The sequence below is a fragment of the Harmonia axyridis genome, chromosome 2 (assembly GCF_914767665.1).
Source record: "Harmonia axyridis chromosome 2, icHarAxyr1.1, whole genome shotgun sequence".
Classification (NCBI taxonomy): Eukaryota; Metazoa; Arthropoda; class Insecta; order Coleoptera; family Coccinellidae; genus Harmonia; species Harmonia axyridis.
Genome location: NC_059502.1, coordinates 12739727 through 12752184, shown reverse-complemented (window position 1 = coordinate 12752184; position 12458 = coordinate 12739727).

Genomic DNA, 12458 nt, shown 5'->3' with positions numbered 1-12458 from the left:
TTCCCGGAATTCGAGGCTTTATTGTAAAAAACTGTCCACTACTTTCTCCCATCTTTGGCGCAGCGTACGAATCCCACGTTGAAAAAACTGGTCATCTTCTGAAGTGATCCACGAATCGATCCAATTTTTTTATTAGAACGGAAGTGCTGGTCAGCCAGGCCGTGTGCCATTGATCGAAACAACTGATAGTCCGAGGAGCAACGTCTAGAGAATACGATGGGTGGGGTAGAACTTCCCATTTCAACGTTTCCTAGTATTTCTTGACCACTTTCGCAACCTGGGGTCGAACATAATCATGCTGTTAAATCAATTTACCATGTCTCTTCTTGTATTGCGGTCGTTTGTCTTTCAATGCTCTGCTCTAACGCATTAATTGCGTTCGTTAACGATCGCCTGTGAATGTTTCAGTTGGTTTTAACAACTCATAATACACTACGCCGAGCTGGTTCTATCAGCATGACCTTGGAACCGTGAACATTCAGTTTGGCCGTCGACGTGGAAGAATGGCCAGGACATCCCCATGATTTTCTGCGCTTGGGATTAGCGTAATGAACCCATTTTTCGTCTACAGTCACATTGTGATACAGAAATCCCTTCCGTCTCTGCCTTGCAAGCAGCTGTTCACAAGCAAACAAACGCCGTTCAACATATCTCAGCTTCAACTCCTATGGCACCCAATTTCCTTGTTTTTGAATCATTTCCATGACTTTCAGGCGTTTTGAAATGGCTTATTGCCTCACTCCCAATAATCCTGCCAATTCTTGTTGCGTTTGACACGAGTCTTGATCAAGTAATGGCTCCAAATTTGTATCTTCGAAAACCTTCTCTCTTCCATCGCCATGCTAGTCTTCGACGTCAAAATCACCATTCTTGAATCGTTGAAACCACTCTCGGCACGTTGTTTCACTAATAGCGGCCTCACAATAGGTATTACAGAGCATTCGATGAGCCTCAGCCGCAGATTTATTCATATTAAAGCAGAAAATAAAACCTCCGGCAAATGACGAGAATTTGGCTCGTTAGCTGACATGTTTAATCAAGAATAACTTTATGATGCAGACCCAAATCGACTAATATTTCGATGGCGTTGTTAACAAATACCTAAGCTTATTGTATGACTCTGACGATCTATTCATTTTGACTACCACTAACCGATACAGACATCTATTGCAAAACGGCGGAAGCAATCTATCTCCTATCATCAAACTATCCTTTTATAAAACGATTAATAAAAGGCAAGTTTTGATGGAAACAAGAAGAATTTCATAATGGAGGACAAGATATTGAAAAAAAATTAAGAAATTCGATTGAATAATATCACCATAGTATATTTAGATGAGACCTGGTTCGATAGCCACGACAAAGTCCAGAAAAGGTTGACAGAAGGTGGCAGGAAATGTTCTTCAGATGTACCACCTTCACGAGGAAAAATAATAATAATGTGACTGGAATTTCATTTCCAGAGAACATAATTCCAGATTTTTCACAGGATGATAGATAACGTGGATGGTCAAAAAACTAAATCCATTAGTTGGATTTAGTTTTTTTACCATCCACGTTTCCTATCATCCTGTGAAAAATCTGGAATAATAATAATTCTGCACGCTGGAGCAGAAAATGGTTCGGTCAACGACTCATTATTATTATCAGCCAAAGATGACAAAGAAGCTAAAGTCGACTGCCATGAAGATATGTCAACCGATATATTTGAGAAGTGGTTTTGAGGAAAATATTGGTCTGATATGATTCTTTAAATATCTAAATAATACAAAAGTCATAATACCAAAGACGTATTCAGTGAAAAGATCAAGAGTATACGCAAACGTAAAGACTTATTAGCCACTTGTAGTTTCTAACCGACCAATGGAACTGAAAACACCTTCCCAAGTTAGTATGTATTAGGGCATCTAGTTAACCAACGAATGTATGTCTACAAACTAACGTAATCTTGCAAAGTTAATCAGAAATTCATGCCACGAATCTAACTGCATGTGAGTTTATAGTCAAGATTAGATTTCATATAATAATTTCCACCTTCTTCTGTTGGTAAACACCAGAGTTGGCTTATATCTGAGTGGGAAATAGCAATTTCAAGTTCCAGTCTGAACACAATGTTTCTCGATAAACTTTTCTAGTTTATGTGGAAAGGAAGTAGAATTACTGGGAAAGCCAGAGGGGAATGATTATTTCATCGAACACCAATTTTGCCATGATAATTGCTGGCTGTATCAAAGTTTTCTTTCCCTTCTCTTCCTTTACCAACCCTTTCAATGGAAGTAATAGAAAGGGCAAAACAAAAGATTTTTAATTTGAAGTTTGCTGAAAGGTTTCCCATTGTTATGATGATCTTAAACTTGAATGTTTTCATTTATAAGGTTCATATGATGATTTCTGATACGGTGTGTATTATAAATTTTTCACAAAAGCTCGTCCACATCAAAAAATCTATCAAGTGAGATTGAAGAAACAATACTTTCATCAAGGAACCTTCAATGATGTTTATTGATGTTTCGGTAACAATGTTGCTATCAATAGGATGGGAATTCCTCTCTTTTCTCCTGTTGATGTTAATGGAAGCTCTTGATATTTGAGAGGTCTTCAATTGAGGACTGACGATCACAATTGTGTTCGTCAGTCAAATCATTTTTGCACTCGAGTCCAAATGCTACTTTTTTATTACGGATTCAAACTTTTCTAGATTCACAAAGAACCTATAAACGCTAGCCTTGGGAAGTTGATCAATTTTATCCTGAAGAAGTTTGTGATCTGGTTCTATGTTATCCCTTTTGAGAAGTTTTTCCATTTTGTAAATCACTGAAGGTTTTAAAGGCTTTCTCCTTGGAAATTATTCCTTGAATCCTGAGTTCTAGTGTTTGACGCCTACTGTTACTGTTCGTAGACTTTCTTTTGATGTGTAACAGTTGAAAAAGCTTGCCTAGAAAGATACATATCTTTCTCAAGGTATTTCGGAAATCAATCACAGCGAACTCTCTCCACAAACTTCTTTGTGTCTTTACTATGGAGAGGTATCTGCCCCTTTGAGTAAGTTTTTTATGAACCCTGTGACCAAGTTTTTCATGAAGAGAACATAAAAAAGGCATTAGATATGATTCACATTGAGATTGAATAACGAAAATGTCATCTACATATCGCAGAAAAATTGAAGGTTTTTTTTGAGCTGTTGTATAGCATCTTGTTCTATTTTTTCATGAAGTATACGTATAGCTGAACCTAAAGACCTTAGCAACTCCATTCAGTTGTAAAATGAACCCTTCTACTCATTCGTCTTCTTCTTTATAAGATATATGTTCCAGTTTTCCGAAGTAAGCAGAAACCTTGACCAAACTTTCTGAATTTCCCACATGTGACTCCTGGATTCAAGATTCAAGCTTCAGACAGAGCATATGTGATCAACTCTTTGATACTCACGTTAAGTCTTTGGAAAATAACATGAAGATCTTATTCTCTATTATTATCTTTGGGAAGCTATTGATCGGTAAATCCCTGGCTTCACTCTACACATGCTCCTTGAGTTCATTGGGCGAAGAGGCTTTTTGCAAGGATTTAGGATGTTGAAGCTCAGTAGATTCGAATCTGCTGAGTTTCCTGTATTCAAATGGTTCTAGGGATTTTAATTTTCTTCATCATATTTCTTTGAATTTTTGCTGCCACTGTTGCATTGCCTTTCTCTGCTCGAAGGAATTATAACAAATTTACTGGACAACGGCTGAGAAGCTCGAAATGCACTAACACTGTTGAACAATCCAGACGTGAAAACCTTCAGCCTAGTGTTGTCATCTTTAGAAACTAAATTATAGTAAACTTCACATGATAACATAGGCTCAGAAGTGGCTGTATAAATTTGACATTTTAATTCTCAGAACCAGAACTATATGAGAAAACAATTGTTCTTCTTCTACATATGAATCAACCCTCCAATATTACCCTTTTATTTTTGACGTGAGCTGCAATAAATTCACCATTAGTCTCATGAATAACTCTTGATAAAAAACACCGTCCACGTTGAAAAACTATAAAAAATCGCTTATTCTGAAATTGAATTCCAGGAATCATAAATCATCCTCTGATACCTCGCCAGACGGAACCATCTCTCCCAAGATTCCCAGGGGTCGATCAAAAATTCATCCGATGCTCTTTATTGGTCCAGGCAATAGAAAAATGAGAGGATAGCTGATGATCGTTTTTCAACAAGATAAATAATTATGAGGATAAATTATAATCGCAAGAACCGCAACAGGGGAAATCGGAGCAGTCGGCTAGCCATTTTCATCATCTGGCATTAATTTCAGCTCCGGATGATTCATTTCCTGATTAATTCCGTGAGGGATGAAACTGTTACTACCCCCTCATTTGTTATTTATCGTTCTGAATGCTGAATGTAACATATTAATGAATGAAATAACTGAGGTATATTATCTGCTGACCCTTATTCAATGCGCACATTGGCATTGCAAAGGCGAAGTTGCTTTAGGAAATGGGATAACCTTCATCAAAAGAATGAAAATCTTTTTCGGTCTCCATAATGATGATTGTTCTTTTTTCATGTCCTCAGGAAATGGGTAAAGCTTTATCAAAGACAAAACAAATATATACCTTTTGTATTTTCATATTTCACGTTTTCGGCACTGCTTTGTAGTAGTTATTGTTAATGATGTGTCTGACCAGCTGGCAATCTAAACCTTACCTAATTGATATATGTAGCTCATGTGATGACAGCTCCCTCATAATGGTGAATTTCGAATTAATCATTTATTTGACTGTCAGTCATAACGTTATAACCCATTTTTCGCACAAATTACATGCCTACGACACTGCAACAGCTGGAAGAATAAGCAGAGTTGCCAAATTTTGCTTCTGAACTAAAACAATTTCCAAGCTTTCTCCTGTATAGGATGTTTCATTGGAAAACGGTAATAGTTTAAAGGCGAATAGAGGGTACTAATATGGTTATAGATATACTATATACAGTGGAGTCCAACGAAAACTTAACACCTCGATTTTCCAGCTTCGAATGAAAATGTGTAAAACGCTCGGAGCATCAATTTTTGATTTGAGGGGGACAACTTTTCCAATTTCCGCATCCCCGTAACCAAATATATATTGTTACTACCCCCTCAATTGTTATTTATCGTTCTGAATGCTGAATGTAACATATTAATGAATGAAATAACTGAGGTACATTATCTGCTGACCCTTATTCAGTGCGCACATTGGCATTGCAAAGGCGATGTTGCTTTAGGAAATGGGATAACCTTCATCAAAAGAATGAAAATCTTTTTCGGTCTCCATAATTATGATTGTTCTTTTTCATGTCCTCAGGAAATGGGTAAAGCTTTATCAAAGACAAAACAAATATATACCTTTTGTATTTTCATATTTCACCTTTACAGCACTGCTTTGTAGTAGTTATTGTTAATGATGTGTCTGGCCAGCTGGCAATCTAAGCCTTACCTAATTGATATATGTAGCTCATGTGATGACAGCTCGCTCATAAAGGTGAATTTCGAATTAATCATTTATTTGACTGTCAGTCATAACGTTATAACCCATTTTTCGCACAAATTACATGCCTACGACACTGCAACAGCAGGAAGAATAGGTAAAGTTGCCAAATTTTAGTTCTGAACTAAAAGGAATTTCCCAGCTTTCTCCTGTACAGGATGTTTCATGGTAATGGTAATAGTTTAAAGGCGAATAGAGGCTACTAAGATGGTTATGGATATATTATATACAGTGGGGTCCAACGAAAGCTCAACACCTCGATTTTCCAGCTTCAATTTGAAAATGTGGAAAATCGCTCGGAGCCATCAACTTTTGATTTGATGGGAAACAACTTTTTCAATCTTCGCATCCCCCTAACCAGATATATATTGTTACTACCCCCTCATTTGTTATTTATCGTTCTGAATGCTGAATGTAACATATTAATGAATGAAATAACTGAGGTACATTATTTGCTGACCCTTATTCAATGTTCACATTGGCATTGCAAAGGCGAAGTTGCTTTAGGAAATGGGATAACCTTCATCATCATCAAAAGAATGAAAATCTTTTTCGGTCTCCATAATGATGATTGTTTTTTTTTCATGGCCTCAGGAAATGAGTAAAGCTTTATCAAAGACAAAACAAATATATACCTTTTGTATTTTTATATTTCACCTTTTCGGCACTGCTTTGTAGTAGTTATTGTTAATGATGTGTCTGGCCATCTGGCAATCTAAGCCTTACCTAATTGATATATGTAGCTCATGTGATGACAGCTCCCTCATAAAGGTGAATTTCGAATTAATCATTTATTTGACTGTCAGTCATAACGTTATAACCCATTTTTCGCACAAATTACATGCCTACGACACTGCAACAGCTGGAAGAATAGGCAGAGTTGCCAAATTTTGGTACTGAACTAAAACGAATTTCCAAGCTTTCTCCTGTACAGGATGTTTCATTGGAAAATAGTAATAGTTTGAAGGCGAATAGAGGATACTGAGATGCTTTTAGATATACTATATACAATGTGGTCCAACGGAAACTTAACACCTCGATTTTTTGGCTTCAAAATGAAAATATGGAAAATCGCTTGGACCCGTCAATTTTTGATTCGAGGGGGTAAAACTTTTCCAATCTTTGCATCTCCGTAACTAGACCCCCCCTAACAGGGGTGAGTACAACCCCTTTATTTTGAATAGGGATGAGGGGTATTGCGATAACTCATTTTGAGGATCTTATCGAGTATTTATCTGACAAAATTTTTATCGGTAAAAAGTGACTGGTAAAATAGCGGTAGACTAAATACTACTGAATATCTTTGAAATTTTTCGCATACGTATTATATTCTCGAGATAAATTCCAAATTGCCTCTTCCACTATTTTCGCTGTTTTTTCATTATCGATGGATATTTTGAAGCGAAACCTTCAACCCCAGGGTGTTGAATATACGGGGATGAAAAAAGCGAAAAAGTTCTTTCCCCTCGAATCAGAAATCAAGGGTCCGAAATTTTTTTTCACATTTTCATTTTAAGATCGGAAAATCGAAGTGTTAAGTTTTCGTTGGACCACCTAGTATTTATATTGTTTCAGACTGCCTTTATTTCGAGATACAGAGATTTTTAAGATTTCTACTCATTTTTTACTAGAATCAAAGAAGCGAACTACCCTATATATTTTCTTTATATTTGGCACACATATTTCTTATAGTAGGGGAGCCCGGTACGCTAAATTTTCAGTTACTAAAGCGTCATGGGGACCGATTAGATTGTGAAGATTTGGGCCTAAAACGAAAAATAATTTATGTTCATTTTGTCATTTTAGTGAGGAGGAGAGCGTGTGCTAATTTTCAGAAATGTTAAAAAAAATCATTCACATAAAAATACTCGAACGCCTCAGACATTCACGGTGTTTACCTGCTTTGTTTTTATATCAACCGAGAGATATTATTCTGACGACTAATTAGGGGAGGATGGCTGTAGAAAAGGGTAGAAAAAAAAACAAAAAGTTATTCGAGCGTGTCAGATATTCGAAGGGAATATTTAGAAATATAATATAATAGTTACTGCCCATGTTTATTACTTAAGAATCAATAGCAAAATCCAAGCTGGTTTGAAAAATATGATTGTATCCTTGAAAAAATACCCTGTATATGAAATCTCTTATTGAAAAACACTTTATCAAAGATTGAATAGAACACAATTTTTTTTAAACTCGAAAAGGTTTCGTTTGGTACAACACTGAATGCTAATAATATATGATAAAATGTTAGTAGTATCTGAAAAAAATTGAATAACCGATTTTTTCCGGTGAATTTCTCTAGATATATTTCACTCGTGGAATTTAATTCTGCTACGTTTTTATTCATAAGTGAGCGTTCGACAGTCCGTTTATTGATTTTCCGAGGTCGTTCACTTTTTACTTGAAATATTGAGCAGTAGGTCAGAGAAATTGGCTCACTAGGTGAATACAATAAGCGGTAATGGAACAGGTCGTCATGGAACGAGAAAATTCATCTCCACCAGTTCCCACCATTACCACAAACAGCAGCTGATTATTATCTATGCTTTTATTGTTGGCATTCAAGATCCTCATTCAACTGGAAAGATTATCCAGGATATTTCACTGAAACCCATTACCTTTCATACTGAACTCCTTTTGTTCTGATCTTGATGGAATATCTCACCTTGTTTCGCTAACAGCACCCTATTTTTCAGAAAAATAAAAAACGAGGAAAGCGCTTACGTGAAACCAGGATCTTTCGAGCTCTCGTCATTCATGGGCCAATTGTGACCTTAGAAACCATGTAACTGTTTATAGTTATATCCAAGGGTACAGTTGGAGCCTGAATTACGAGCGCTCAGAAGCTCCTGACTTTCCCAATTTTTTTTTTCTGATATTCTGCTCAAATTTTAATTATTCTAATAACGCCATCAACACGGAATTTTGAATAAAGCTTGTAATGTTATTTTGTTTGCAAAATTTCACTTCATTTATGATATTTGCTTGAATATTATGATTCTGATTCTAAATATTATCAATAGTAATAAAAAGAAGGAACTTTTATCAACTTCCTCGGTAGCTCAGTTAGTGGAGCACTGGACTAGTGATTCAGAGGTTGCGGGTTCAAGTCCAGCTCAAGGAGGTACTTTTTCCGGAATTGAAAAATTGTCTACGTGTTATTATTTTTCTTGTATTGATTCAAAGACGCTAAAAACCATCCAATCTGTGGTCTCGGAAATATTTTGCTGATGTCGGTTTTGAGGTCAAGTATTGGGTAAATTTTTGGATAATCTTTTTACATTCAAGCCTACTTTGAGAAGTTAAATTTCTTTTTTTCATTCGGGATTCTCAGTAAAATTCGAAGGACATTCTTGAATTTGACCATGATTTCGCCATCAGTGATTAGAACCTTATAATTGAGATTGTGATGAAATGAAAATAGAAATGGCAATTACAGGTACGGAAAGTGGTACTTTTTTGCACAGAACGACGCCAAGCTGAGTGAATATGGAACAGTTGACACTTTCCGCAAGATGCGAAGGGTACAATGGGTGCCTGAATGATGAGTGCTCAAAAACTCCTGTCTTCTAATTTTTTTTTCCATTATTCTGATAATGCCATCAACATAAATTTTGAATAAAGCCCAGAATTGTTATTTTTTTATCCTCTTGCGAAATTTCACTTCATTAGGATCTGTTGTTACTGATATTTTTTTGTTTGGTATTTGCTTGAGTTTTTATGGTTCTGATTCTAATTATTATAAGTAATAATAAAAGTAAAAACTTCCAACTTCCTCGGTAGATCAATTGGTGGAGCACTGGACTAGTGATTCGGCGGTTGCGGGTTCAAATCCCACTCGAGGAGTACTTTTTCCGGAATTGAATAATTATCTGTGTGCCATGATATTAATTTTCCTTATACCAATTCATAGAAGCTAAAAACCCTTATGTCGCATTAATAATAATGTAGGATCCAGTTATTGTTCCCTGTAAATAATTGCGATGGTCAACCGGATGCTTGGAGACCTATTAGTTTTTTCAAGTGTCAAGGGCATGACAGTTTCAATGAATTTACAGGGAACGAATTGTTATTGTACATATAATGTAAAAAGGATGTGTAATTCTTCGAGGTGTCGAAGATACGTTATGGAGTTGTAAATCTTGAAGAGATTTATTGGGGGGTTTAGAAAGTTCGAAGACAACACGGTCGTACCAGATGTGTCACATCTGTGTATCAGGTTCTTGTCCTTCGAGAATATTCGATTTCCAGTAATCCGCGAAGATCTTTGTGGACTAGGGGATGGTACTTTCCCTAAGGGTGTGGTCAAGCAAGGGAGGTCGATATTCGAGACAGGGTAAGTTCCAATCGTCGGAGAGTCAGTTAAAATTAAGCCGAAGACAGGTACAGTTCAAGGCAAGTCTAAGACGAGTCAAGTTTGGTCGCTCAACTTAAGACGTAAGACGAAAAGACGGTTCGCGGGCTAGATTAAGACGAGTCGCGAACGAGTTAAAGACGAGACGACCAAAACTTGTAATAAGACGAAGACGTGACATATCGAAGACGTTTCGAGTAATTAAAACTAGAGTTAAAGACGAAATTCAGTACCGTAGTGAGAAACTTGTTAATTAAGACGTAATTAGGATCTTCTCAATACTGAGTTTGTACTGTATAATTGTGGCTTTGTAAATAGATGTAAATAATTCAAAAGAGTTTAATTATTACAAATCCAACAAAGTCACGGAGAAAAAAAAGAAAGGCCAGGTAATCGAATCATACCACTAGACGATCGATTAACCAAGCCTACAATAATATACACAAAATATCATATTCCAATCTGGATTTGTTGTTACGGAAATAGTTTGCTGATGTGGGATCAGACTTCAAAATTGAGACATTCTTGAATTCGACCATGAATTCACCATCAGAGATTCGAACCTTATCATTTGAGTCCATTCCTTGCTCAAAATTTGAAAACTACAGACATTGTGATGAAATGAAAATAGAAATAGAAAATAGCAAGTGCGAAAAGTGGTGCTTTTTTGCACGAAACTGATGTTGACCGACGCCAAGCTGACTTAGGTAAAACAATTGACACTTTCCGAAAGAGTGAGGGACAACATTTTTTCTACAAGCGTATGAAATAAATTGGAATTCAAAATATTCGATTAATTATTCATATGCACATAACTGATAGACGTAATTCTGCATGCCATAACTATAGTTATCTCATCATTAATTGGGCGTTCGGTGCATAGAGACATGACAGAATCTCATTTATCTTCAATACTCGAGTGAGGAAAATAAATTGCATGAGTTTTTCCCGCATTGTGCAGGAAAATGTCACTTTTCAACTTAAAAAGGTTGTAGAAAAAATGAATTCCCATCGAAACTTATGCTATTCTGTTAGTTTTTATAATATAATTTCTTTCAGTCTGCATCTTTTTGCATTATCTAGCCTTCTGGATTTCTTACACCCTTTACCAGGCTTCTGGCCGCCGAGTGATGTTCTTTCAACTTGGATGCTTGGATGATAACGTGACCAAAAACATTCCCATCCTGAGTTTTCCAACGACTAACAGGAACACAGTAAAAAGCATCCATTAATATTACTGCTTCATACATTTCGTGTTACAACTCCACAATTTACTACCTCTTCTTCGACTATCACGATTCTCTAGTTCTCGCTTATCGAAAAAATCATAAGGAGATGGATATTTTCCCTCTAGGAGATTAAGAAATGAAGTTTATAGGGTATTTTTGAGATATAACTTTTCGTTAGATCTAGAAACTTGAAATTTTACAAACAAGACTGCTGTTTCGATTATCAAGTAATAGGAATTTCCGGCGCCATCGATATGATTTTGCCCACTAAAAGTGCCTAAATGTTAGTCTGGAGTTCCTTTGGAAAAAGCACGCAAAAATAAAGAAGAATCGAAGAGGATTCAGTTTTTTCAACTTTCAATATTATGAATTTTTTATGAAATGAAATGAAATTTTTATTTTTCACATACGAAAACAGTTTCATCATATTCTATTATCTGAATAGATTAACCCCGTATGGAAATATTGTTATAAATACCACGCAAAATTATTTTATCATAGTAGGTTCTGTTACCATTCAATGAACATGTACACTGTTATATTGGTTACTCTTACTCCAAGGAAAAATAGAACGAAAAACATCTATTGGAAGGAGAAGAATAAACTGGCTTAAAAACCCGCGAAAGTCACTTCATTTGACTTAATTCAGGCTGCAGCTTCCAGAATCGAGATAGCAATAAAGATATTCAAACTCCGCAATGGAGACTATACATGAAGATGAGAAAACGTAATACCATATCCTTTATTCATTCATTCATTCTTTTCTTCCAATTTGCCTAATATATGAATGGAAGTCACAATGGTTCACTTGAAGTTTGTAGTTGTTGAATTAACCCAAATTGAGGAAAATTCCTCGATTCCAGCTAACCACAACTTTTTCGATAGCCCAGTTTGATATCAACCCCTCGCAAAATTCTAGCATATTTAATAAGAAAAACGTCAATTTAGCGTGTTTATCTTTGTACCAAATTTACTTGAGATATTGCTGTAACTCAACCCATAAATTTCTTGCATAAATTAATTAAACAAAAGGAAAGGCTGATTATTTATGTGATAAGATCATATTATGAAAAATACTTTGTCCTGAATCAAGCTTTACTTTTCTTATTATGGAACACGTTCTTATGTTCAATGAATATAATCACTGATTACTATTGTTTTTAGTTCATCAATAATTATAAAGGATGTTTCTGAATCAAACGAAGAATGATTAATTAATTGGGTGATTTGAAGAAGAACTTGGTGTTGAAGTTTGATATTTTTGTATATTTTCCCTCCAATACTTTTTTATGATGTGCCACTGGTAGTTTGAAAAATATAACGCAAATATTTGTTCAATTAATGAAATT